Source organism: Anas acuta, chromosome 2, assembly GCF_963932015.1.
Source record: "Anas acuta chromosome 2, bAnaAcu1.1, whole genome shotgun sequence".
Classification (NCBI taxonomy): domain Eukaryota; kingdom Metazoa; phylum Chordata; class Aves; order Anseriformes; family Anatidae; genus Anas; species Anas acuta.
Window position 1 is genome coordinate 73,184,422 of NC_088980.1, and position 27,329 is coordinate 73,211,750.

At 38.8% G+C, this 27,329-nt stretch overlaps 1 long non-coding RNA gene across 2 annotated transcripts in view; it reads left to right on the forward strand.

The window, feature by feature from the left end:
- The window catches only part of LOC137851741 (uncharacterized), a 76,691-nt gene that overhangs the window by 40,671 nt on the left and 8,691 nt on the right, over positions 1–27,329 (forward strand). For both annotated transcript variants that reach the window (XR_011093416.1, XR_011093415.1), the window contains one exon: positions 20,162–20,369. This is a non-coding gene — a long non-coding RNA (uncharacterized lncRNA). The remainder of the gene's footprint in view (positions 1–20,161; positions 20,370–27,329) is intronic.

The following is a 27,329-nucleotide window of genomic DNA, read 5'->3' on the forward strand; positions in this document are numbered from 1 at the left end:
TATAAAAAGAACAGCAGACAGAAGTGTGCTTCTGAAACCTTGCCATGGTCTAAATAAAAGCTCCACTGATAGATTCATAACTACAGCAGGTATCATAGCTGAAGGGCAAGTACTGGTCGTAGCAACTCTGGGATTGGGAGGTTAATGGGGAACCATATAAGTAGGACAGATGGCTTTCAAAGGAAATCCAGTTGTTTGCAACTATTAATTCTTCTGTTTAAAGTTAATAAAGGTGTCTTTAGCTTTATTTTTTTTTATGCTGTGTTTTTTTCTGTTTTGGTGCTTTCCATCCTGGGCATTATACAGCAGCTATCAAGTTACTAACAGAGTAAGATTTTCTTTTAAAGTATCAAAGCAAAGATGATGGTGGGGCTTGGCTTCCATCTGCTGAACAGGAGAAACAGGGCCACCTTATCTCATAATGCAGTACAAGGACTTGAAGTACTTCAGATGATCTTTACTTCCAGATAAAAGCCATGCTTGCTTTTATATTTGGAACACATGTGAACACACATTGAATATTACAGACAGGTCCAGGGGGGAAACAGTTGTGGTAGGTTTTTGTAAGGAAGAGAATCCAAGGCCACAGCAGGGAGTTGTGTCAGTGTGTGACAACGTGTTGGTGTTCTGCTCAGTAAGGGACACACAAAGAGGAAAAAACAGTTTGGTCCTCATGGCTTTCTGGGTGAGCAAAGGGAAACCATAAAATATCAGATGTTATTCTTCTGTCATGTGCGCCACAAGGATGGATCAACCAGGCTAGAAATTGAGCACTCGATGACAAGTTTCTTTCTGGTCTTCTCACCCTCCTCCCTTTAAATTAAATGCTACAGCGCTCTGAAACACTTCGTAGGGGATCTCTGAGTATGAGTACGGAGACAAGAAACTCTGTTGTTCAAAAAGTAAAGTGTAAGTGGGCTCCACAGAAGGAAGTCCAAGGAGTACAAGGCAGGGCACAAGTAAGGCATACTAAGGTGAGGAATTAAAACTTACCAGTTGTGATGGGGAAGGACTTAGATAGGAAAAGGAGAAATAGATACTTAATTGAGTACTTTCATGTCTGAATTTGTGCAAGGCTGTATATTGTTTTAAAGTAAAGAAACAAGCAAAGAACAGATCAGAATTTATAAAGGTGAGATTAGGAATGTGTTGTAACTTGCTTATTTTTGTTAGCTTTTGGTCATTACATGTTGCATTTTCTTTTTAAGTATTTGGCATGTTTTTCAGCTTAACCTTTTCTATTTGTCTCCTTTTTCTTTCTTAACTGAAATATGTGTGTTTAGTTCCAATGAAAAAGGCACTTAATCTAGGCTTTCTTTGGTCCAATAAATCAATGATGGATTTGGCCACAGCTCTGGAGCTGCTTCTATTCATTTTCTAATAAATTATGATAGATCATAAGTTCTAACAAACTTTTGCCTGTTTAATTAGGTGTCAAACAGTTAGAGACGCTACTCATGACTTTTCATGTTAGTGGGAGATGAAATACTGAAGTAAGCTGCAGACTAATTAAAATTACCTTAGTGGGAATAGCTTTTTGCACTCCACTCTAAAGTAGGGAAAATGGATTTTATTTGTAGCTCTTATGAAAAGGCACCCTAGTAGTAATGTGGCTTGGGATAAAACTTTAAATGCAGGGTTACTAGGCTTTCTCTTTTTTAGCTGTTTTGTTTGATTAAATACAGGGTGCTAGATCAGCATCTGAAAGCATATACAACAACAAGCTGCATTTCAAAATTAATTTCTTTTTCCTTTCAATTCTATTTGCAGAATATCTCAGAATCACCAAATGGTTGCTGATGAAAATCAGTTTTCCTTGAAATTTCTGATTAAAAATCTCAAGTTTGCATGTCTTGTGTACAGTTCTCTTTCCTTCGTGCTTTTCTGTATATAAGCTATTGTGCACAGGATATTTGCTAAATTAATCAAGAGTATTATTTAGCCTTCAACATATGAATAAACCCTTCTCTGTCCCTGAAGATCTTACTTGCTCTTCTCAGAATATTTTTTTGCCACGAGTTTATCATTCCTGAATAATGGGTTATGTGTTTGGGACCATGTACAATTTTTGTACTTAGTGGTTTCTTAGCATCGTGACTTCATAATCTTTGCTTAAAATAGCACACCCAATGTATTCTAAGGTTATACTATAGAAGGTGTTTGGAGTTAGCCTGTAAAAACATAACAATAGTGATTTACGCTGCACAAGTTCTCAGTTATCTAGCTCTTCTGTAACAGCCTAACCCTTTTACTACTTGCGGCACCTCTAACTTCATTGGCACATACTTATTTTTCTGGGGTTTATAATTAATTATAAAGTCTTATAAAGTCTTAAACTAAGGAAAAGTCTTAAACCTCAGGAAAGTTTATTAAGTCTGTATCTCTCATAAAATATTTTTTTTTTTCTTTTACACAACTCTTTGTCCTCTTCTATTTCGCAGGTTTTCCACTAGCATTTGGTTAGTGTGGTTTCTGTTTTTTATTATTATTATTATTATTATTATTATTATTATTATTATTATTATTATTATTATTATTATTATTATTATTATTATTATTATTATTATTATTATTATTTTAATTTGTTTTTGGTTGTTTGTCTATTTTTTGTTCTGGTACAGAGGGTGGGTGGCAACAGCAGTGATTTTAAAACTCCCTTACTTCTCAGGGTGAAGCAGTAACTTATTACATTTCCCTAGTGAAAAGTTTATTACTTCTGATATCAGAAGAAAATGAGCACTACCTGCATTGCTTTAGGGAATGAAGCATCAGCCTCTGACACCCCCAAAGTTCTACCAAATAATGTTGTGTTACAAACAGAGAAAATCAATAATTCCTGAAATACTAGGGTTTGTCTGTTGCCAGGGATACTGTGCTGACAGATCAGCTAGGTGGTCATTGTTTTAATTTACATTGTAGGGATGGCTTGATTGATATTCCTGCATGTAAATACTATTCAGAGTTGATTTTCAGACTTCGGGTTTTGTCATGGACTGATTAAATTTAAAATTGCCTTTCTCATGACTGCTTATTCATGCTCCAAGACTGGGAGATGAATGGTTGACATTTATTGATAGAGACCTTCAAGAAGGACTGTGAACAGTGACTCAAACTAAGCCCAAATTAAGTGACAATGTGTTGGAAGGTTGTGTATCTTCTGCTTCCAGAAATTCAGTTTTCCATAGCAATACTTCTTTGTATTGTAGGACTGTTAAACCAGGTTTGAGGACCCCATACTATTTTTTAATAGTGTGGGGTCATAAATTAAAAGTAGTTCATCAAATCCTTTGTGATACTTTGTTTCAACTGTAGTTGGGAGTATGACCCTTTGAGGGGAGGCTTACAGGAAAGCATTTTTAAAAGCAGTGTGCTGGTAATGGTTACAGCTCTGCATAGCACAGCCATGGGAAATAGAATCATAGAATATCCTGAGTTGGAAGGGTCCCACAAGGATCATTGAGTCCAACTCCAGGCACCACACAGGTCTACCCAAAAATCCAGACCATGTGACTAAGAGCACAGCCCAAATGCTTCTTAAACTCCAACAGGCTTGGTGTTGTGACTATGTCCCTGGGAAGCCTGTTCCAGGGTGCAACAACCCTCTCGGTGAAGAACCTCTCCCTGATGTCCAGTCTAAACCTCCCCTACCGCAGCTTGACACCATTCCCGTGGGTCCTATCCCTGGTGATTAAGGAGAATAGGTAGGTGCCTGCCCCTCCACTCCCCCTCATGAGAAAGCTGTAGACTGAGATGAGTTCTCCCCTCAGCCTACTCTTCTCCAGGCTGAACAGGCCCAGTGACTTCAGCTGCTCCTCATATGTCTTCCCCTCTAGGCCCTTCATCACCTTTGTAGCCTTCCTCTGGACACTCTCCAAAGTAAGAGTAAGATCCTTTTTGTACGGTGGTGCACAGAACTGCACACAGTACTTGAACTGAGGCCAGACCAGCGCAGGGCAGAGCAGGACAATCACCTCCCTCGACCAACTAGCAATGCCGTGCTCGATGCACCCCAGGATACAGTTTGCCCTCCTGGCTGCCAGGGCACACTGCTGGCTCATATTCAACTTGCTGTCAACCACAACCCCCAGATCCCTCTCTGCGGGGCTGCTCTCCAGCATCTCATCACCCAGTCTATACTTATAGCCAGGGTTTCCCCGTCCCAGGTGCAGGACCCGGCACTTGCTCTTGTTAAACTTCATGTGGTTGGTGATTGCCCAGCTCTCCAATCTGTCCAGATCTCTCTGTAAAGCCTTTCCATCATCAACAGAGTCAACAACTCCTCCAAGTTTAGTATCATCAGCAAATCTGCTCAAAACACCTTCTAGTCCTACATCCAAATCATTTATACAAGCATTGAAGAGAATTGGCCCTAAAATGGAGTAAAATGGAGCTCTGGGGGACCCCACTGGTGACCGCCAGCCAGATGTGGCCCCATTTACCACAACCCTTTGAGCCCTGCCCGTCAGCCAATTGCTCACCCATCATATGATGTTTATGTTAAGTTGTATGCTGGACATTTTGTCCAGTAGGATCCTACGGGAAACTGTGTCAAAAACTTTACTGAAGTCCAAAAAGATCATATCAGCTGTTTTCCCTTGATTGACTAGATGGGTGATCTTATCATAAAAGGAAATCAATTTTGTCAAACAGGACCTACCCCTCATGAACCCATGTTGGCTGGGACCAATGACTGCATATAGTATTGTAATTTTATGATACTTTCCATTAATATACATGTGTGTATGCATGTCGGTGTACGTGTGTTTAGAGTCCTAGGTGGTCTAAAGAAACTGCTGTGAAAAGTAGTATTTATGTGATTAAATACAAGGAAAAGAATTGTCTTGTGTAGGGTTCTAAAGCAGAGTAACAGCCTTCCAACCTGCTGCTGTTGGCAGTTTAGGGAGAGGGATTTTTTCTCAAGGACTTTTATATTCTTTGAAACCATAAACTTCCCATCACTAGGTAGGAAAATAATTTTCATGTTGCAGTTACATGGACTGCATTGATTATTTTTTTCCCCAAAAGTAATTGTTGAAACTTTTGGTTTGTCTTTCAACAAATGTTTAGCCTCTTTGACCCCTCAGGTAGCAATGTAAATACATTGCAGATATTTTCTAGAAACATCATGTATAGTTTTACAGAAATGGCAGAAAGCTCAGTAGACCTGGGAACGTGCTCTGGAAAGGATACTAAAGACATCCTTGTATCCTTGTATCCTGGTGTTTCAGACACTCATAAGAACAAAGATACATGAATCTCTTTAGTTTCCTTTCCAGCCCTATTTAGTTTTGTGAATTATCTTCTTGTTTATCTGTCTTCAGGTGCTAACTTGAGAAAGCTGTTAATAAAAATACTGCCTTATGGTGTGAGAATAAGATACCCTGTGGTTATGGACAAAGGAATTCTGGTGAACAGAACACTTGGCTCTGTGTCAGTGCAATAGGGCGTCCAGCTCATATAATAACAATAATTTTGCCTTGGTTGTATTCAGGATTAAAAAGAATACAAAAATGTCTCAGAAAGCAAAAGAAAACAGAGAGGTTTAAGTAGTGTTGCTGAGCTGTATGACTGGAGTAGGTTCAGCACAGAAGAAAGTTTGTGTCCTGCAGTTTCTTCTCCCATTAAGGAAATTCTGTGCTCATAATGATCCCCCCTCCTTTTTTTTTTTCTTGAACCACTCTTTTTTTTTTTTTTTTTTTTTTTTTTAAATTTGCAAATAGCTCGGACCCCTGAAGAGAGATGTAGGTTACTGTGGTTTAATACTTCAGTGCTTCTCATGTTTGCTTAGTGTAGCAGAAGCAGTAACACTGCTGTGTGGGAGCCTGTTATCTGCTGATTAGCCTTGCTGAGAACTCTTAAATTAGCACAGGTTTGCTGTGCTGGGAGCTGAGGACTAGTCCCCATGGCATGAGGATGTGATCATGGCAGATCAGGCCTGAAATCCTGGTGGGGTAGTGGAGCATCCACTTCACCTGCCACTCCCCAATAATGCCCTTTCAGGTAGGGGGGGAAGGGAAATCACCCCCCAGAACTAATGCATGTTATGAAGATGCCAATTATGGTTTAAAACAACAACCAAAAAAAGTCCACACTACCACTATGCTTACTGAGTCATTATAGAGAGTTCTTTAAGCAGGTTAATAAGGTGATCTACTGCTGTGGATGGGTGACAAGAGTGCCTTTTATGGTGTGACAAAAATGCCTTTGGTCACCAACCAGTACCACAAGTAATCAATAGCAGAGAAATTTGTTTACAGGAAAATAACCTCCTGCTCTGGGAATGCTGTCTTCCGTGAGAATAGCCCCGTATTTCTAGTGTGTGTACGCATGAAGATTCAAAAATGATTTTATGTCCTGTGGCTGAGCAACTGGAAGGAGCATGCGGTGATTGTTTTTCAAGAGATACTGATTTCCAAAATATAGATAAAATAATTTGATTCATGTAATTAGATCTGGTTCTCTCAAAGATCACAGTGTTTGAGTTACTGAACTTCTCTGTATAACCTTGAATTTACTAAAAAGTGAAACTCCTAAATTATATTTAAGCAAATCTTAAGAATATTTAGTATCAAATAATACAAGTCATTGCATAAATGAACTAATTTTTAGAGATTCTGATATTGTACTAATATTTTCAATTTTAAGGGGTCAGAAAAGCTTTGACATGAGTACTAGAGTTTAGCTGCCTTGAACACCTTTCCTTTTGGGGGAGTAGAGGGTGGAGCAAGAGATCATTATAATAAATGTTAATAAACAACATTTGGTCATCCAGACAGGAGAAAAACAAACAAACAAATTGACTTTCATAGAATCTTAGAATATCCTGAGTTGCAAGGAACCCACAAGGGTCATGGAGTCCAACTCCTGGCTCCACACAGGACCACTCCAAAATCAGACTAAATGCCTGAGAGTGTTGTCCAAATGCTTCTTGAATTCTGTCAAACTTGGTGCCCTGACCACTGCCCTGGGGAGCCTGTCTCAGTGCCCAACCACACTCCTGTTGAAGAACCTTTTCCTAACACCCAGCCTGACCCTTCCCTGTTGCTATTGAAAGTTTTTGCTGAAGTTCAAAGCTGGCTTGAAATTCATCAGCTGGCTTCCCTTGCTCAACTAGATGGGCAACCTTATCATAAAAGGAATTTAGTTTTTTAAGCAGGATCCTCCCATTGTGAACCTATGTTGACTGTGAACAATGACCACATTATCCTTCAGGTGTTTTTTCCATAACTTTGTAGCAGTATGTTAAAGAACAAGGTGTAAGAGAAGCTGGTTGTCTTAATTGAATAAACTTTGAATTGGTTTCTCAAGAGAGAGGGAAGGGGGCAAAACAAAAAAAAAAAGAAAACCAAAATCTCAGATTCTGGACAATAAACTGTCCAGGATTTCATTGTCCTTCTTGGGAAGAAAGATTAATTTTAAACTGGGTTATTAAATATATTTTAAAAATAATTACTTACAGCATCTCTTTAGGTGTGTAAATTTATAGGAATTGTATGATCCTATACCATTTTCATAAAGCACTGAGAAACTTGCAAATAAAAAATTGTGAGTCCATTTAAATGACTTTCCTTGTAAAATTTAGAAATTGTCCGAGGAGTCTGCTAACTGGTAGAGCACAGGGGATTCACTGGATTGTCTGATCTATGACAACATGCACGTTGAACAAGTATTTCTTAACGATGCTCTCATTTTTATTTAGCCTTGTGGTGTCAGAGAATCCACAGAACTCCAGGTAAGTAGCTCCAAGGATTAATTACAACCTTTAAAGACAGAAAGAAAAGGTTATATAATGGTCTTTCCCCCAGCTTTCAACAGTTCTGTCTCATTATGTCTTCATCTGCCACATTACATGGTCCCTTGTTAAGTGTTCCGGTGTGGATTTGGACTGGGATGAAGCTTTCACTAAAGCAAAACAGTCTTTTTATCTGCTGTCTTACCGAAGACTAGCTATTTCAAGTCATTGGTAATTCTTGTTATTTGTGGTTTTTTTTTGTCTTTTCTTTTTTTTTTTTTACCAATCCACCAGTGTGGTGTGGGTTTATATTTCTTTTTAGCCATCTTCTAAACACAGATCCCAGAAATTGTATGTAGTGATTGATAAAGGCAGACATGAACTTTTACTTGAGATTCTTTTCTATGTGCAAATGTTGCACTTTGCCATTAACTGCTATTTTCTCTTGAAAGCTACTATTGACTAAGTTACTCGTCAACACCCATGAGGTAATTCTGATTTAATTCCTAAAATATGCGGAGTAATGACCAGTAGGTTGCTGGTGAGGTGTCCATATTACATGATCACTGAGGTGTATACTTCTCCTGTGGTGTTATTTATTTATTTATTTATTTATTTTTAAGTCTGCAGCTTATTGAATCCTTAGAAATCCATATTGAATCCATTAGAAATGTCTAGTAAGTTAATATCAACTCCATTAAAGACTGATATGGTTATTTTCAGCAGGGAGATTTATCCTTCTTGAAAGAAGATTTTACAGATAAATTCCAAAGCATGACATAGTTACTCATAGACTGTTCCTCTCCCTCTCTCTCCCTCCCTCCCCACCTCCCCCCCCCCCCCCCCCAGAAAGAAAAAAAGGGAGGGGGGGGGAAGATTTAATATTTTCAGTAAGACACCGAAGAACTCTTTCTTTTAAAAATGTGGTATTGTTGCAGCTGTTATAATGGTAGTTTTTTTGTATGACAGTATCCCCACTTCAGGCAGTCTGTTAAATGATTGCAAGCGAAATACCATAGTTTCAAAAGTCAGTGAAGTGTGTTAACTAATCATGTACTTGCTCATAGATTGTCCAATTCAGGGCTGTAGTTCATAGTAATAATTTCTGCTAATGCATACTTGTTTATAGACAAATTAGTGTGCTTTGTTTTGTATAGAAAATATGCTGTAGTAGCTTGATCACTTAAAATTGGTTTCTGGAAATAGTCTCTCTAAATTAGAAAGCAGTAAATTATTAACAAAATAACTCCCAAAATAAGTCCTATCTGTGTGGGTGTTTGTGTTTATTTGTTTACTTACTTGAATAAGGGAGACTTCAAAAAGAAAATTTAGAGATGGATGCTTGTTGTCATCTTGAAATTTTTGTCTGACTTTTTCTGGTATTCCGTCTTAGTTCTTGCAACAGCCAAAAAAAAAAACACATCTATATCATAGAATCACATTACAGAATGGTTTGGATTTGAAGGGACTTTAAAGACTGTCTAATTGCAACCCCCTGCCATGGGCAGGGACACCTCCTACCAGACCGGGTTGCCCAAAGCCCCATCCAGCCTGGATGCCTCCAGGTATGAGGCATCCACAGCTTCTCTGGGCAGCCTTCTCCAGTGCCTCACCACCCTCAGAGTGAAGAAATTTTCCCTATATCTAAACTAAATCTATCCTCTTTTAGTTTAAAAACATTCATTTTTCTATCAATACATGAAGCTGTATAGCAAACTGAAAAACAGTGGACAAAATACTATGTTTTAGCAGGTAGTTTTCTCACTTGTGCTAGATGTTTATCCTGTTATCACAGCTGCAGAAATATGAAAATTAAGTTGCAGCTTACTAGATAGTTTGGAGATACCCCCAAGTATAACTGTGTTCCTACAGAGGAATAAATTTGAAATACAGATTGATGTGCTTGAATGGGGAAATGGCAGAACTGTACCCAGCATGATTTTCAGAATTGTCTGTAGCAAAGGGAGATGATAGACAGTGACTTCTTGGAAGGGAAAAAGGAATCCTGTTTTGTAATGGTTATTTGCAGGGGATGTGTAGCTGTGGTAATTACTCTATTCATGCTACTGCTGTGTTACTTTTAAACAGAGCCTTAATGGTAAAGATCTGAAAAGCCTGGCAGGGCCACGGAGACTTCACTTGAAAGACACCACTCCCCTGCCCTTTACCCCCCATCCCCTCCCCCCACCCAAAAAAAAAAAAAAAAGTCATATCCCAAATCCTCAGTATCAATTGCGTATTTTGGAGCAAAAGCTACTGCAGTAAGACCTACAAAATCACAGAGTATATTTGAATTTGAAATCTGTTTAGCTGATTTCAGTGCTACATTTTTGTTCTAGATAATCTGGAAGATAAATGTGTTACTGATTTCTAGCTCAATTTTTCTTTGTGTCAATTGGAACAAGGTGCAACTGGGAATAATTTTTGAAGGATATGCTGGCCGCAACTTGTTGTGGCATACAGTGTGGTATAAATATTTGCATTGCACATTAAAATAGTACAAATGAACAGCAAAAGTGCCTAGTGGTGACAATGCTAAGTCCAACAACTATTCATTGCTACGTTGCTGTTTTTAACTAAATTTGTTTTATTAAATTAATGTTTTATGGCTAGATGAGACCTGAAAACTCATATGCTGAATTTGTTACATGCTTTGAGTCTTAGAGCTGTATTTGAGCAAGCATGTTCATCCCTGTCTGGTAAGACGTTTCTTAGTTTTGATTGTCTAATGCTAATATTTATCCATGATGTTGTGAGCCTTAGGAATTTGTTCATTTGGATAGGAGACTGTTTAGAAAGCAGAGATGGAAGGAGGTAAGTAACCCACTCATCAACAACTGAGGTTACGCTTTGCAAGAAAAACCAAGCAAGCTGTGAGCGGGAGAGAATGTATGGGGTCTCACTTCAGAGGTAGCTGGTAGGGTTGGAGTCAAAGGAAACGTGGCTGTGGAGAAACAGACAGAAGAAGACATTTTAATGAGCAGTTTTAAGAAAGAAGGCTGGAAATCCAACAAGAGAATTTTCATAAATTCCTGATAATAAAGTGAGATAAAGAAGGGGTGAAGTACAAGTTGGAGTAAATCTAGTCACAAAGGCTGTGGTTTTTATACTTTTTATTATTCGTTTTTCTCAAATTGCTGCTGCTGTCTTTTGAAAACAAGGTGGAAATAAGTGCAAACAAACAAACAAAAAAAAACACCACATTTAAGGACTTCAATATTTCTTGCCTGTCTATTAGAGTGCTTTATCAATGCTTGAAGAACACACTGGGGATGTTTCTATAGATATCACACATTTCTGTATTAGCTTATTAGGCTCCTTTGTAAAATTAAAGTCTGCAGGAATCTGAGCTTCTGTTGTTGAGGCAGTTCTGTGACTTCTGTCTTCATTCAAGCATCTATATTTCCTCAAAACCTGGTATTTTAAATATTTATCTTTTAATTTAAATTCTTTCATGTTCTGTATTAAAATTTGATACATAGTTCTATTCCAAATTAAGTTCAGGTATTCTTTATGAAAGAGGCTCTGTTAAAAGCTTTGTTTCATTCCAAGCAAATTAAAAGAAAAAAATGGGGTCAGGTGGAAGACTGCAATAAGAAAAATCACCCAGTTTTTAAACATGTTCGTACAAACTATATGGAAGTAAAAGTCAAGAGGGAGTTTGAACACTAGCTGTCTACATCCAAATGACATTACTTCTGGGATGTGAGCTTTACAGATGCTGAAAGCAGTTCTTCTGTACAAGTCTGTTCATACAGAGTTCTTGCTGAAAACATTGGCAGTTTATATACACATGAGAGGAGGAGCAAGAACAAGTGTTTAGGAGTTTGAAAATCCAGGAAATTGGCTACCTTGAGATTTAAGGCTCTGGACAAGCAATTCAAGGTGATGAAATCCCTGTTCCCCCCTCCCACTAAGTCTTTCACCATGGGCATGTAGTAGGATGGGAGCTGACGGGTGTTTTACTAAATCATACTTAAATAAACTTATTGACTGTACTGTGAATGAGTTTTCTCTGGTGATGTTTCTTCTTTGCCTTCTATTTGTTCAGTCAGTAATCCTTGGCACAGGCCACAGTGTTTAAGAAATCCTTTTTCCTTTTCAGCTAATTATGACCAGTGCTACGTCTCTCAGGACACAGTGATACTTGTTTAGTACCAGTCTGCTCCTTTCAGTAAATTGAGCCAATGGCAGCTCCTTACCTTGTGTTACATTAGGAAATCTTAAGGATTACATGTGAATTTTTGGTTTAGCAGAGTGATACAAATTATACTGAAAACATAACACAAATATAACTTAGACTTAGCAAAGCATAGCAATTGCAATGCACAGTTCAATCGCAGTACCACTGAGATCTTCGTTAATCACCAGTCAGTGGTGGGTTGTTCTCAGCCTCAGGTCTGTGTGCCTGTATTTTCAAAGCTCATTGCAATCCCAACTTTTATGTTTCATTTCTGTTCTCAGGTCATGTTTAATTTATTCTACACAGAACTTGTTACTGTTGTTGATCACTACATAAGTATGCATAATAATCAATAGTGTTGCATATGTGTGTATACATATGTGTGTTGAGTATAAATAAAAAGAGTGTGTATGTGTGCATGAATGCACACCATACACATACTGTGTAAATATAGACATATTTTATGTGTGTATATATGTAGGTACACACTCTCAAAGTATTGTGTTTGTAGATGTTGCACTACAAAATTGTATAGAGCCAAAGCTCACACAAGTTCATTCTGATAGAGACAAAACTATGGCGACTTCCATTATTGCCATTATTTGAGTTTGAGTTTTATTTCTAAATTTTTATTGTTGAACTTGTCCATAAAGTTTGGAGAGCAGAAATTGCATGGCATTATATGCATTTCATCTTGTAGACAAATTGCTGTCTCCCTACTGTACTGCATCAAGCAAAAGAAATATTTCTCTAAAGAAAATCATCCTAGTAGTGTGCTCTTGTTCTCTTCAGTGCGTAGCCAGGGATTTTTTTAATAATGTTATTTATTTATTTTTATTTTATTGCATTTGAAGGGCAGAAAAGCTGTACAAAGAAAGAATGAGCTAAAAATTGCTAGATAAGGCAACAGGTGATAACAGCCCCTTCCCATTTGCTTCCTTTCATATCTGCTGTATTTGTTGCCCTGGGTCATAAATGCCTAACAGTATCTACAGGTTTTCAAAACATTCTCCCCACACTCTTTTTTTTGAGACCCTTTGCTATGGTCAGCAAAGAATTAAGAGCCACATAATTGGGTGCAGGCAGGCAGGCAGGCATCAGTGCAGCTCTGCAGGGAGCTGTGCTGAGGGGCTGAGCTGAAGTGCTTTTGCTCTCCTCTGACCCTGAGCCATCTTGGGGCAGCCTCACAGCACTAGGGCTGGAACAGCCTGGCAGTGCCCTGAGTGTGTTGGCTGCTAATGGCCACAGTGACAGCAAATTGAATCGCTAATCAGTTAAAGTGCCAGAATCTCTCCCTTAACTTTTGATACCGTTCCTCTGTCAATGCTGAGAGTTATTAACTAGTCTGGAAACACTGCAGTGGATTTTTTTAAATTGACTGCAGTGAGAAGGCTTAGTACATACAGCTTCAGTATATAACGTGCTAGAGAAATAATCTATATGTATATGTTAGTCTGAAGTTGCCTTCTGTGACGTGCATAAGAAATGGGGTTGATTTCTATCGCAGTAATTCATATGGCAATAAAACGTAATTTTTTTTTTGAAATTCCACACAGTAATTAGTAAAGAGTTAGTACATCCTCTCCCACTGTACATGTATGTCACATTTAGGTTGGTTGGTTGGTTGAAGTGTAGAAGACAAATCCCACTATTTTCTTATTACTTACTGCAAAGTGATCAGGAGTTTGCTTTTGTGGAAAAGTGGTCAGATGAACTTACTGTCTACCAGCATTCAGTTTCCTGTAGACTTGAGTGTGAGACTGGTGGCTTTGAAAGCTTTAGCTGTGAAATTTGTATACTACTGATAAAACAAGGAAAATAAGTCAGGTTCCTGGGTACTGCCTCTTTAGGGCTAGCTACATTTTCCTCTTGTGTTTATTTGTACTGTAAATCTGAACGATATCTATCCTCAGATAAGTAGGACAATTAAGACTGTACCTGCACTTTCTCTGTCACTTCTGTTCCTTTAACTGATTACTCAAAAGGTATAGTGGAATTCTGTAATGAATCACTGTTCAACATACTTGTTATCCCTGCATCACTTGCACACCTTCCTAAGTACATCTCCCAGCTAGATCCACACAGTTGAGAGTTGAAGGCAGGGAAAAAACAGTGATGGGTGTTTATGTTTTTCTTCATGAGAAAATATCAGAGGCCATTTAAAAGAAAAATCTCTGAATCCCTAAAGTATTTTTAAGAAAATCTCTCAAAGTCATTGAAAGTGAAATCAAGTCATTGAAAATTGGAAATTTGAAGAATGACATCACTGGTGCTTTGATAGAAAGTAAGTTACAAGACTACTCATTGCAATCATTGTTCCTGGAGTAAGACCTTTTATTTTGGCTTTAGTTTTGACTGAGTAAAATCCTGGGCCACTTGAATTGAGTGACAAAGCTTCCATTAACTTCAGTGATACAGAACTGAAGATTTTATGTTACTATATAGTGATACATTACTTTATTACTTTACATTAAGTTAAGGCTTATCAGGGTTTTTATTCAATTTATATCTCCATTATATTAGAATGATGTATGTTTTCAGTACAGTGGTCTCATTCTTCAGTGACAGCATGGTACTCTATCTTTCAGTAGGCTCAGAATAACCACATCATCTTTTACAAAGACTTGGTGGTAGGGTGTGAAATCATGCCAGTGGTTTTCCTAAATCTGGTGAGTGTTCTCATTCCTAACTAGTTTAACTTTGTTCATTGAAAAACAATCTGTTTCTTCATCTGGGTGCTATGGAAGTAAAATCTCTCCTTCAAAACAGGGTTAGCCGTATTTCTTTATTAACTATTGAAGTGCTGCTAGTAACTCTTAAGATAACTAAGCCTTGAATATATGTACTAATTGAAGGCAATGCTGTTCTAGGTGAGTGAGACTAATTTTTTTAAGCAGCGTGTCCAGGCCTTTGAAATAAACAACTGTTGTTATTTTTCTTTCAGTATTGGTGCTATAATAGAGGAGTACAAAAGAGATACAATAACTAACTTGAAGTATTCAGTTAGCACAGATGGAATCTAAGCCATTATTTGTGTTTTGGATTAGCATTTTTATGTTTACTTTGTTTACATTTCTATTTTTATTTTTATTATTTTAATATTTTTTATTCTTCAAAACCTGCAAACTTCAAATATATCTTATAGTAACCAAACCTTTGATATGACATCTTTAAAGTACTAACTGCTTTTACAGACAGTAAATTTTGGATGTTGATCTGTATGAGGAAAAAATAGACTTCTCAGTTTTGGTCAGAATGATGTACATATCCGGCGGCATTACTTTCATATTACCCTTTAGTATTACTCTTGCTTTTAGATGAACCTGTAAATGCAATAGAGTATACATCTTAAATGGTAAGAGCACTGTGACATAAGGCTTAAATGCATATAAAAAGCTTGTATTTCTTGTTCAATGTATTTGTTGCTTCATGGTTAACACATTTGCATTAGACAAAATGGTAGTTCTGTGATAGTTACGGATGACTGGAAATGTGAGCCTTCTACTGAACTTGATAGTGCTTCCAAATAACTTATTTGCAGTGCTGTTTGGATCAGTGAGACAACTGAAGTCAGCAAAGCTTTTCTTGGACACATTGTTGGTTGTTTACAGGATGGGAAGGGTCACACCACCAAGAACATTCACACCAGGAACTTGGAGTTTCCTGACTCCCTAATGGTGATACAGTTTATTTTCTGTGGGAGTAATGCCATCTGCTGAGTCATCCTGAAGTGCTTTTATAGCTTTGACCAAGTAATCTCTTTCATTGTTTTTGAGTCTTAATGTGTGAAATCAAAATACGCTTTTCAGGTTGCAGTGGAATCTTGCCTGCAATTTTGTTCCCTTTCTCAAAACACCCTTAATAGGTAAACTAACATTATATATGCTGACAGATTATTGTAGATTTGCAGTGAGTTAGTCCCATTCAAAGTCAAAAGTTCGGTGTAGTTATGCGTAGAACAAATGAAAAGAAATGCGTTATTTGTATCTGATAAAGTCCCATTTGCCCTGTGGCTCTTCCTTTGTACTCTGTAGAGAATTAGTACGGGGAAAAAAAACAAACACAAAAACAGATGTACAGTAGGTAGTTGTACTTGCTGCCTCAAATTACGTTTACATTAACAAATCACTAAGCTTTTTATAAGAATGATGTATGTTGTTGAGAATAATTGTTATCAGGAATTCCATAGCAGATATTCACGTGAGTACAGTCAACTAAAATTAGTATCTAGTTTGCCAAAGGATGCCAATCTGAGCAAAATCAGCATTATTTTTAATATGTGCATTCTAATAGTTATGCTGTGTTACATGGGATACCATCTTCCAAAAAGGAAGTAAACAAAGTAACGAGAAAAAGTGCTCATTTGAAGAAATTAATTGCAAGCATAAATGAATGGGAGGAATTAAGGCAATATCTTCAAACAGAAAATGTTCATGTTTTTTAACAAGACTGAACCACTGTCTTCTGTTCCTATCTTTTCAAAATAAAATCCACTGTTACGTGACTTAGTTGAAATCATCGATATAAAAATAGGGAGATGCTGGCACAGAACTGTGTTATATATTAGTATTGAACCAGTTTCATTTAAGGAAACAGTAGGGAGGGAAATGTAATAGTAAGGAAAACTGAAGCATGAGACTGAGGAGTCCTGGAGTGTCAGCATGAGTTTCATAGAAACAGGAACCTAGAAAAGATGTTGCAAATCTCACTCTGTAATTGCAAAGCATACCACTTTAGTACCTCCAGTACTGCGATGCCTGCAGGGACAGAGTACATAGTAGATGAATAAGCAAGCAGAAAACATATAGCACTGAAAACTGAATATGATGTGCTTGAAAAATATTTTTTGACAAGGGAACTAAAAGCAAAATATGGATGGAAATCACAGCATCATGCTAGTTTGAAATGGAAGGTGGAGAACTGCATGTTTTTATCCAAAGGAAGAATTGTAAGATAAGGTAAAGCAAAGTGTAAGCTACCAATAACAAAAAATTGGTGCCACAGACAGATTGCTGTTTATATAATACAAACTATATATATTTGACAAGCATAAGCAAGATCATTTTCCACAAGGAATGCTTTTCTTCAGAGTGAGATTTAGTGGAGACCTTTCTCGTTTAGCACACAGTCTTCTATGTGAAAGGTCCAAGCCTCACGCCTGAACACATTCCCTCTTAAGCAGTGAGCCCATACAGGTTCGGGCCTGTTCAGAAATGACAAGAGGAGACTGTGCTCACAGCTGACTGATGTGTAAGACACAAAGTTCTGTGGGTTAAGTGCCAGGAGCCATACCTCTCCATTTGGTTGATGAAGAAGACGACCTACTGAGTGACGTAGGATTCCTGCTGAAGATTAACAATGTCTCTATCATGTCCAATGGGTTGTAGTTCTAAGCCAGTTTTGTTTTCTAGTTTGATATAAAAGGGAGAGACAACCTTTGATACAAGACAACTGGTGACTTCAGGGTTTTTTTTGTTTGACACTGTAAATCATCGTACATGGCTTAAAGAAAAAAAAACGGGATTTCAACCCCAAAAGGTTACATAAATGTCAGATATTTTACTAGAGGCAGCTGCATTAGGATATTTTTGTCATATGACAGAAAGACAACTTTTATGTACTGGACTGTTACGAGTGCACTGAGCAGGTGCTTCCTGGCCCCTCCATTCCTTGATGTGAGTTTTTGTGTTGCTGTGCTCACGTATTCTATCCTCCTTGATAGCCAAAGGTTAAAAGCTACTATTTGATCATTATTTTCCACTCAAACTCTATTCCCTAATGCAATTCTATTCATATATTTGTGTTCTGTAATATTTCATTCTCAGCAGTCAGAATTAGCTTTGTGACCATCAGCCATTCAATCCTGTTAGTCCCAGAGAGGCAATGTAAAAAGTGCATAGGAAGGCATTGATGGTGTGAACATTTACATAGGGAATATTTCTATTGCAAACTTCTCTGAGCTAATTAGTGCTGGGATCAGAGTGTTCAGTTAACCTAACCTAAGTAGAAGTATTCCCATAGCAAGGCCTTTTGTGTGTTACTATGCCTGAGCCAATATATTTGTATGCCTGGGGGAGCAAAGCCCTGCTGCTTTGTGCTGCAGTGCTCTGGGATTTGTTCCTGTGCAGCTGAGTCAACTGTGAGAAAATGTTTTGCCTTTGGAAAAGGTTGTCAGGACAGTGCTGGCTCTGTAGCAGGATTCATCTCAGCTCTTTTCTATTTGAAGGCAGGTTCTGGGCTAGGCTGAAAAACATCCAAAATAGCCAAAAGCCAATGCACCTGGGGTCAAATAAGTGTATTATGGAAGTTACTAATATGTAAAAATAAAGGTTGGGTGAAAAACATTTGTAGACCCAGCATGTACTGGTGCAAGGGGTTGTTCTTCCCCAGATGCAGAACTTTGCGCTTCCTGTTGAACTTCACGAGGTTCTTGCCAGCCCTTTTTTCCAGCCTGTCCAGGTCCCTCTGGGTAGCAGCATGATCCTCTGGTCTGTCAGCCATTCCTCCAAGTTGTGCCGTCTGCATGAATACAATTAATGAGATGATACTAACTGAAGAGAATGGTGTAAATCTTAGTAAGTCACTGGGGATATGCTGGCTAAGAAGGATAAGATATAAGGGCTCTTTTCTAATAATGAAGAACGAAGTTGGTAGTCATATAATTAAATGTTTTCACTTTTAGGATATTATAGCCAATAAGAAATTTCCTGTTTAATTGTAGCCTATATCAGACAGTTTTTTTGGTTTTGTTTTAGAAAAAGCAGTTATCTGTCTGAAGAAATGTGAGAAGAAATAAAGAAATAATACATGTGCAATAGAAAAATGACATTGGTAAAAGTTGTCTGAAAGGCTTCCTGATAATAAAGGGAAAATGAGATTTGCTATCATGAAAGGAAATACCAGATAAGGGCTGCTACTTATTATCCTGTGAGAGAATACCACTGAAAACAAAAGCTGGTGAGGTGGTGGAAATTTTGGCAGTGCATTGCTTTTTAATGCCTCAGGCGACAACTTCTAGTTCTAACTCCTTGCCATTAAAAAAAAAAACAAAAAAGGACAAACAAACTGCCATGATCCTTGCAAAATGCTGTTCAAAATAATACAGATAACTTTTGCAGTTAGTAATGTAGACATGAAGCATTCTCAGAAATCTACAGATTACTTACGATCCAATTTGAAATTGGCAAATTTGGTAACAGAGAGATTGCTCAGAGGCTTCTGTCCTTGAAACACGAGCTTGCTTCTGATATTGAACTGAATGGCTCCAGGCAGAGGCTCACATTGCCAAGCCCTTACACAGTTGGGCAGGGAGGCTTGCAATGTGGTTATGACTCTCGTCTTTTTAGACAGCAGTGATGTTCAGCTAGAATACTCATTTGTAAAGATTATGTCCTTAAGATATTTTTAAATAAATTTACAATGTGAAAATTCCTCATAATATTACAACCAAATTTCCAGCTAGTTAAGCATTCAGCTTGCTATTTGAAGACAATGTGATTAAAGTCTAAAATAAAAATGTTGATTTTTTTTCTACTAACTTATGACTGTACTATATGCAGTACTTACAGTTTCATTCCTTCTTCCGCATGTTGGGTACAATATAAACAGTATAAATCAAAACAACACTAAAATGAAGCGACTTAAACAGAAATAAGTTTTCAGTAATCAAAATTGTATTTAAGAAAAATACGATTTAAAGCAAGGTACTATAGAAATACCTGTTCTCAGAATGATCTATGTTGAATGTCTTTGGAGTCACTAGTCAGTAACAGGTGTATAAAATTTCACATTTTTGATTTTTGGACCAAAGCAAGGCTGAAAGAAAAACAAGTATTCACTTACTTTCTGTGTTCAAGTGAAAAAGAGAACAATTGGTCTTGCCAGTTGCCCTGTTCCATCTGAGAACTTGACATGCTGAGATTGAGATGAATGAAAATGAACAGAGATAGTAGAAGAAAATGTAGCCTGGAAAGGAAACAGAGCATGTCAATCTTTAATTTTAAGTTTTCCGTTGGTCTGCAGAATTCACAAAGTATTAAATTAAAAACTGCATTATACATTGCATGTATATTACATTAATTATGTGCATTATTACATATAATAAACTATCCCGTTAGGAAGTAATGCAACCAAAATGTTAAAAGCTTACATGAAAGTTTACATAATTTACATATATTTACAGAAGCAGAAAGACTACATTTTATGATGGTCTTTACATCTATATAACGAAAACACTCTACTACTAGTTACTTCAGACAGCCAAAAATTTCCCGACCAGCTCATGCAGAAGAGAAGGAGACCAATAATGCAGAAGAATGGAAGCTTGCAACGTCAAGGACCAGTAAGAGGAAGGAACGTCCCCCAAAGCTTGAGGAGCCCTTGTAGAACTGCTTCACTGCTCTGCAGACTGAAGAGGAAGGACCCATCATAGCAGGAGACAGGCTAAAAGAAGAGGTGAGGTAGCCTTCTACATGACGGAAATTCTGGCCTGTGTGGTGGTGTTCTGACTTAGTTATGATGTTGAAAGGGTCAGGTGTCTCTGGGTAAGTCGAGGAGAAAGCCAACAGAGGAGATACTGTGGTAGGAGTATATTACAGACCACCCAACCAGGATGAAAAAGCAGACTACGTATTCTGTAAACATCTAGAAGAAGCATCATGATTGCTAGTGCTTGTTCTCATGGGAGACTTGAACTTCCCAGACATCTGCTGGCAATGCAGTATAACAGAGAAGCAGCAAACTAGGAGATTGCTGGGATGTATGGAGGATAACTTCCTGATGCAGGTGGTGAAGGAACTGTGGCTAGGGAAGGTGTGCCACTTGACCTGTTGTTTGTTAAGAAGGAGGGTCTTGTGGGTGATGGGTGACATTTGGTTGGAGACCATCTTGAGCAGAACAATCACGACATGATAGAGTTCTCCATTCCTGGGGAAGCAAGGAAGATGGTCAGTGGAACTGCTAGTTTGGATTTTCATAGGGCTGATGTTGGCCAATATAGGGACCTGCTTGACAAGAGTCCCTTGGGAGGCAGTTTTAAAGGGCGAAGGAATCTAGGAAGGATGGACATTGTTCAGGAATGAAATCTCGAAGGTATAGGAACTGACTGTCGCTATGTGCGAAAAGACAAACCAACAAGGAAGAAGACCAGCCTGTCTGAGCAGAGGGGCTGGCAACTCAGGAAGACTACAAAGATGTTGTGAGGTTATCCAGGGAGGAAATTAGAAGTGCAAAAGACCAAATGGAGCTTAACTGGACTACTACAATAAAAGACAGTAAAAATGTTCTTGTAAGTACATAAACAAGAAAAGTAGGACTAAGGAAAATTACCATCCTTTACTGGATGTGAGGGAAAATGATGATAAGGAAAACGCTGAGGTACTTAGTGCCTTCTTAGCCTCAGTCATCATCAGGAAGACCAATTCTTTCCAGGTTATCCAGCCTGCTGAGCTGGAACACAGCAGAATTAAGGCCTTACAGTCCAAGGGGAAATTTAATTAGCAACCTACTATAAGACTTGAACACCCACAAATATATGAGGCTGGGTGGGATCCACTCGAGGGTGATGAAGAAGCTGGCAGAAGTGCTTGCCAAGCCACTTGGAATAGTTTTCAGCAGACCTGGCTAACTGGTGAGGTCCCGGCTGACTAGAATTTAGCAAATGTGAATCCCATCTGCAGTAAAAGCAGGAAGAAGGATTTGGGGAACTACAGGCCTGTCAATCTGACCTTGGTATAAGGGAATGTTATGGAGCAGATCACCACAAGTGCTATCACACAGCATGTACAGGACAAACAGGTGATCAGACCTAGTCAGCCTGGGTTTATAAAAGGCATGTCCTGACTAAACTGATTTCCTTCTATTACAAGCTGACCCACTTAGTGGATAAGGAAAGGGCTGTGGATGTCGTTTACTCGGACTTTAGCACTATTTGACACTTTCCCACAGCCTTCTTCTGGAGAAACTGTTTGTGGCTTGGACTGGCACATAGTTCACTGGGTGAAAAACTGGATACATTGCTGGATACAAAGGGTTGTTGTGAATGGATTTAAGTCTGGTTTAAGTCACAAGTAGTGTTTCCCAGGGATCAGTATTGGGGCCAGTTTTATTTAATCTCTTCATCAGTAATACTGATGATGGGATTGAGTGCAACCTCAGTAAATTTGTAGATGACAAACCTCACGGGTGGTGAGGTAGACTGTCAGCTGGCTGAAGGGAAGAAGCCAGAGGGTTGTGGTTAATGGGATGGAGTCGAGTTGGAGTCCTGTATCTAGTGGAGTCCCTCAAGGGTTGGTACTGGATCCGGTATTGTTCAATATACTCATCGATGACTTGGATGAGGGAATGGAGTGCACCATCAGCAAGTTTGCTGATGACACTAAACTGGGAGGAATGGATGACATGCCTGAAGGCTGTGCTGCCATCCAGTGGGACCTTGACAGGTTGGAGAATTGAGTGGGGAGAAACTTAATGAAATAAAACGAGGGCAAGTGTAGAGTCCAGCATCTGGGCAAGAACAACCCCAGACACCAGTATAAGCCGGGGATTGCCCTGCTGGAGAGCATTGAAGTGGAGAGAGACCTGGGGGTCCTGGCGAACAGCCAGATGTCCATGAACCAGGACTGTGCCCTTGTGGCCAAGAAGGCCAATGGCATCGTGAGCTGTATGAAGAGGGGTGTGCTTAGTAGGTTGAGAGAAGTTCTCCTCCCCCTCTACTCTGCCCTGGTGAGACCGCATCTAGAATATTGCATCCTATTCTGGGCTGCTCAGTTCAAGAAGGACACGGAACTGCTTGGGAGAGTCCAGTGCAGAGCCATGAGAAAGATTAAGGTCCACTCGGAGCATCTCCCTTATGAGGAAAGGCTGAGGGAGCTGGGTCTCCTTAGCTTGGAAAAGAGGAGAGTGACAGCAGTAGTCATTGTTTATCTTGATTTCAGTAAAGCTTTTGACACCATCTCCCACATTATATAATAATGTAAGCTTTTTTCTTTACATTATTATTATTTTTTTTTTCATACTCATTCTCAAATTTAGGTAAGTCCCAACCCGTGAAATTTCTATCCCACAGTTGTGGCTGAATCTTTTTTAAGATACTGTGTTTTTGTTTTTAATCTCATCATTTCTGAGTTCACCAACCTGTATTTTTTGTAGAATTAGCTGAGAATGATGATAAACTTTTAGAATGCCAAGGCTGTTAATATAGTTGGTCTATAAATGTAGAGAAGAATAGGCCTGTATTTTGGGATATAAAAAAAAAACAACACGTCAGTATTTAAGGGTCAGTCTGTGGAACTTGTTAATGTTTGAAATACCTATATATATGATCTTTGCCTAAGTAGGAAACAGCATTTGTCATTTTTAATTTGATACTTACTTCCACATAACACTGGTGTGTAAAGAGAGTGTCAAAAATATGTATTTCTGAGAACCAAATCTAGAGTGATGCTAACATGACTGTTTCAGGCTCCAATAGACAAAACCTCTCAGAAGCTTATTTTTATAAAATCCATGCAGTGGGGCCCTAATTGGTACTTATGCAGAAACCTCTTAATGAGATTTCTTTCCATGAATCTTGGGTATATGTTTATATGTAATTAATTTAACATTGAAAAGGCAAAACCATGTGTGTGTGTTTTTTTTTTTTTTTTTAATTGCTTCTGGTGATGTTTCTTCACCATTCATTCAGAAAGCCACATGGTCTTAGAGAAACAGAACAAAGCCACCCAGTGCTTGCAGGGGTTCTGTGTCTCAAATTGCTGAACAACTAAGATTTCGGAAGGGACAAAAATCTCCTATTTTTAAATGAAGGCAATCGGCAAGTCAGTAAATTTTCTTGCAGGTTTTATAGCTATTAAGTAGTCTGTAGTTAATGTCATTATGTAACCTCTTAAACCACCCTTTGTGGCTAGCTTGTTTTCTCTAGGGGACATAGATAAATAGGTTTCTGAAATGCTCTTGTGCAGGAAAAACTTGCAATCTCCAGATACAAAGCCAGAAAAACTCATTTATTATTACTAGAAAGAGAATGACTGGGGACATTTCACATATCATGGTACAGTTGTTTGTTCCTCAGAAGTCCTAGATAGGTCTGTCAAGTAATCAGTCAGGGTACAATGATATCTGCTTTTATAAATACATGCTTTGAAAATTATTTCAAGCTACTAATGATCCAGTACTGTGCCACTTGGAGTTCATGATGCCCAGGAATATCAGTAGGAAGAAATCTGAGCTACTCTTTAAGCATTTTCAAAAGAAGCTATGAGCAGTAATTTCCTGAAGAGATATGCGGTTACTATTCTATATCCAGCATAAAAACTTGCTCTGTAAAGGAAGAAAATACATTTGTGGTTTATCATGTCTGTCTTGGCATTCTTCCGTGTAAGTACCTGTATGAATCCTTTGCCCTACTTAAGCCTTTTATGCATCATTGGAACTGAAAATAGCAGAAAAGATTTGGTTATAGAGTATAGTACTTGCAAACTGCAACTTGCACTGCGTGCCTTGCTCTCATTTCCAAATGGAAATATTTAATTTCATACAAAAAAAAAAAAAAAGGCACTATCTCACTTTTGGGAAATTACTTTATCTATTCCTTTCACACATGAATGCAACATTTTGGGTTAAAAATATTGGAACCAAATAAACAATGATTAATGGATACTTCTGGTCAAAAAAAAAAAAAAAAAAAAAAAAAAAAAAAGCTAGTTTGGCTGGGAGTGAGAGAAAGAAGCATGGCATTTGATGTCCACATGGGTTTGCCCTGTCTGGTCTTAAGGTTTTTCAATACGGTTTCCCTAGGTCACTCCAAAATACGTGAAACCAACTTTTCTACTCCTACTGATTATTGCTATTACTTAACACTTCATATCTATACTAGCAGAGGGAAAAAAATATTCCTGCCGTCACTATAGCTGGGTTGTCAGACTGTGAGAGTGCACTGTAAAAAATGTGTATGTCATGTTAATGTCTTTTGATCTTTCCTTGCTTTTTTAATGTTGTACTGGGTTTACATAGCAAGGGTTTGGTAGCAGGGGAGCTGCAAGGGTGGTCTCTGTAAACAGAGCCCAGCAGCTGCCCCTTGTCAGATCAGAGCCAGCTCCAGATGGTTCCAAAAGGGACCTGCTGCTGGCCAGAGCTGAGCCAGTGACACTGGCTGGGCCTCTGGAGAGTAGATTTAAGGAAGGAGGAAAATAAATAAATAAATAAATAAAGACAGGTGGGAATGAGGATTGAGAAAATGGGAGGTAACCAGCCTTGAAGACCCCAAGCTCAGGGCAGGAGGTGCTCCAGGCACGGAGCAGCAGTCTCCCTGCAGCCCATGGGTCCCACACAGAGCAGATCTCCATGCTGCAGCCCCCCCGTGGGTGGAGGAGCCCCCGGTGGAGCAGGTGGATGTGGCCTGGAGGAGGCTGCAGCCCATGGAGAGCCCCCGCAGGAGCAGGCCCTGGGCCAGAGCTGCAGCCCGTGGAGAGGAGCCCACACAGGAGCAGGCCCTGGGTCAGAGCTGCAGCCCGTGGAGAGGAGCCCACACAGGAGCAGGGGGTCTGGGGGGAGCTGCCGCCTGTGGGGGACCCGTGCTGGAGCAGTTTGCTCCTGGGGGATGGACCCCATGGGACGGAGCCGTGTGGGGGCAGTTCTTGAAGAGCTGCTGCCTGTGGGCAGCCCCCTGCAGGCTTAGTTGGGGAAGGACGGCATCCTGTAGGAGGGACCCCATGTGGAGCAGGGGCAGAGAGTGACTGAGAAGTAGCCGCGGAGACGAAGTATTAGGGACTGACCACAACCCCCATTCCTCATTCCCCTGCATCGCTCAGGGGGAGGATATATAAGAGGGTGGATGGGGAGAAGGTGTCTTAATTTGTTTTTATTTGCTCGCTGCTCTAGCTTGTTAGTAATAAGTAATAAATTACACTTATCTCCCTGTGCTGAGTTTGTGTTGCCCCTGATGATAATTGGTGAGTGGTCTTATTGCAACCCTTGAGCCCTTTCCATTGTATTTCCTCCCCTTTCCCTTCGAGGAGGGGGAGTGAGAGGGTGGTTGTGAAGCTCAGCTGCCCAGCTGGGTAAAACCACCACAAATTTCTAGCTTGGTATGGCTGTGTTAGTTTTACGCTCAGTTGTTTTCTTCTCCATAAACACCATTTCCCCCCTTTCTTTGATTAATATATCTCCTTTTTATTGTGTTCTTTTTCAATTTCAAAGAGGAAAATGATACTGAGGGATAATCTACTCTCTCTTTGGTTTTTAGTGGAGAGCATGATGGAACAGTAATGGGATAAATCTTTCTCTTCTTGTGTAAAAGAAAAGTGTAAAGTAGAGGCTACCCTCAAGCTGAACAGAGCTCATCCTTGAAACCACACAGAAAAATACTGTATTTTTGATGTTACGAGCCCAAGGGAAATATGGGTACAGACTGTGCCAAATCCTTCTTCTGGGAAATTCAGTTCTTAATTAATTTTTGTCTGGTGTATAGGTAGTAGACAATTCAGTTTTAACTGAATTTATACTAAGAAAAGTAGCACTTTTAAGTGCAGCATTAAAAAGATCTGTTTCTGAGGTCATAAAGAAGGCAAAATAATAGTCATTTCAAGGTTCAGGAAGAAGGTAGCCCTTTCAGGTCCTTTATTCCACATCAATACTGTAAATCTACTTCTCTGCTTGATAAATAATTTGACTTATTCCTCCTACGCTTGTTCTTATTTCAGATGTAATATGATTTGGCTTTTTGAAATACATAAAAGTGTTAAGTGATATGTGGAATGAGTAATAGTGACTTGGATATTGTTTTATCTCACATTATGTCTACTAGTATGCTTATTAAGAGAAGCATATAAAATTTTAATAGCAAAAGAGCTAGGTAGACCTTCAGATGAAATTTCTAGCTTACTTTATCAGAAGGGTTTTGTGATTGAAAACCATTACAAATGATGAATCTTGTTTATTGGTCTCCTCTGCATTCCATATAAACTTTTTTTTTCTTTTCAACAGAAGATTGTTAGGGCAAACTATCCTGTTGGGTTTTATTTTCAATTTATTGATATAATTATTATTTTTATATTATATATATCATATTTATTTATTATATTTATATATTATTTTAGCTGCTTAAGAACCAAACTTCTCTTCATTTTGTTACATTGCACCAGATTTTCTGTGTGGTGTTTTAGATTTCTTGGTTGGTTGGAAGGTTTTTTTTGTTAACCACTCTCTCTTTGAAAACTCCTTGCCTTTCTTTTTTTCTCCATCACACTGGTATGGGAAGTCCCCCACAGACTTTTGGACAAAATGGCTGAGTGTCAGTGGTCCCCAGTCTTCCAGTGTCTGTGGCCCTTGGAGAAGTATGGTGCTATCTTCCAGCCAGGATCCTACTACTTCAGTCATCCGTGGCTGTGGAGCTGTTTGTTGAGTGGATTGTAGCTC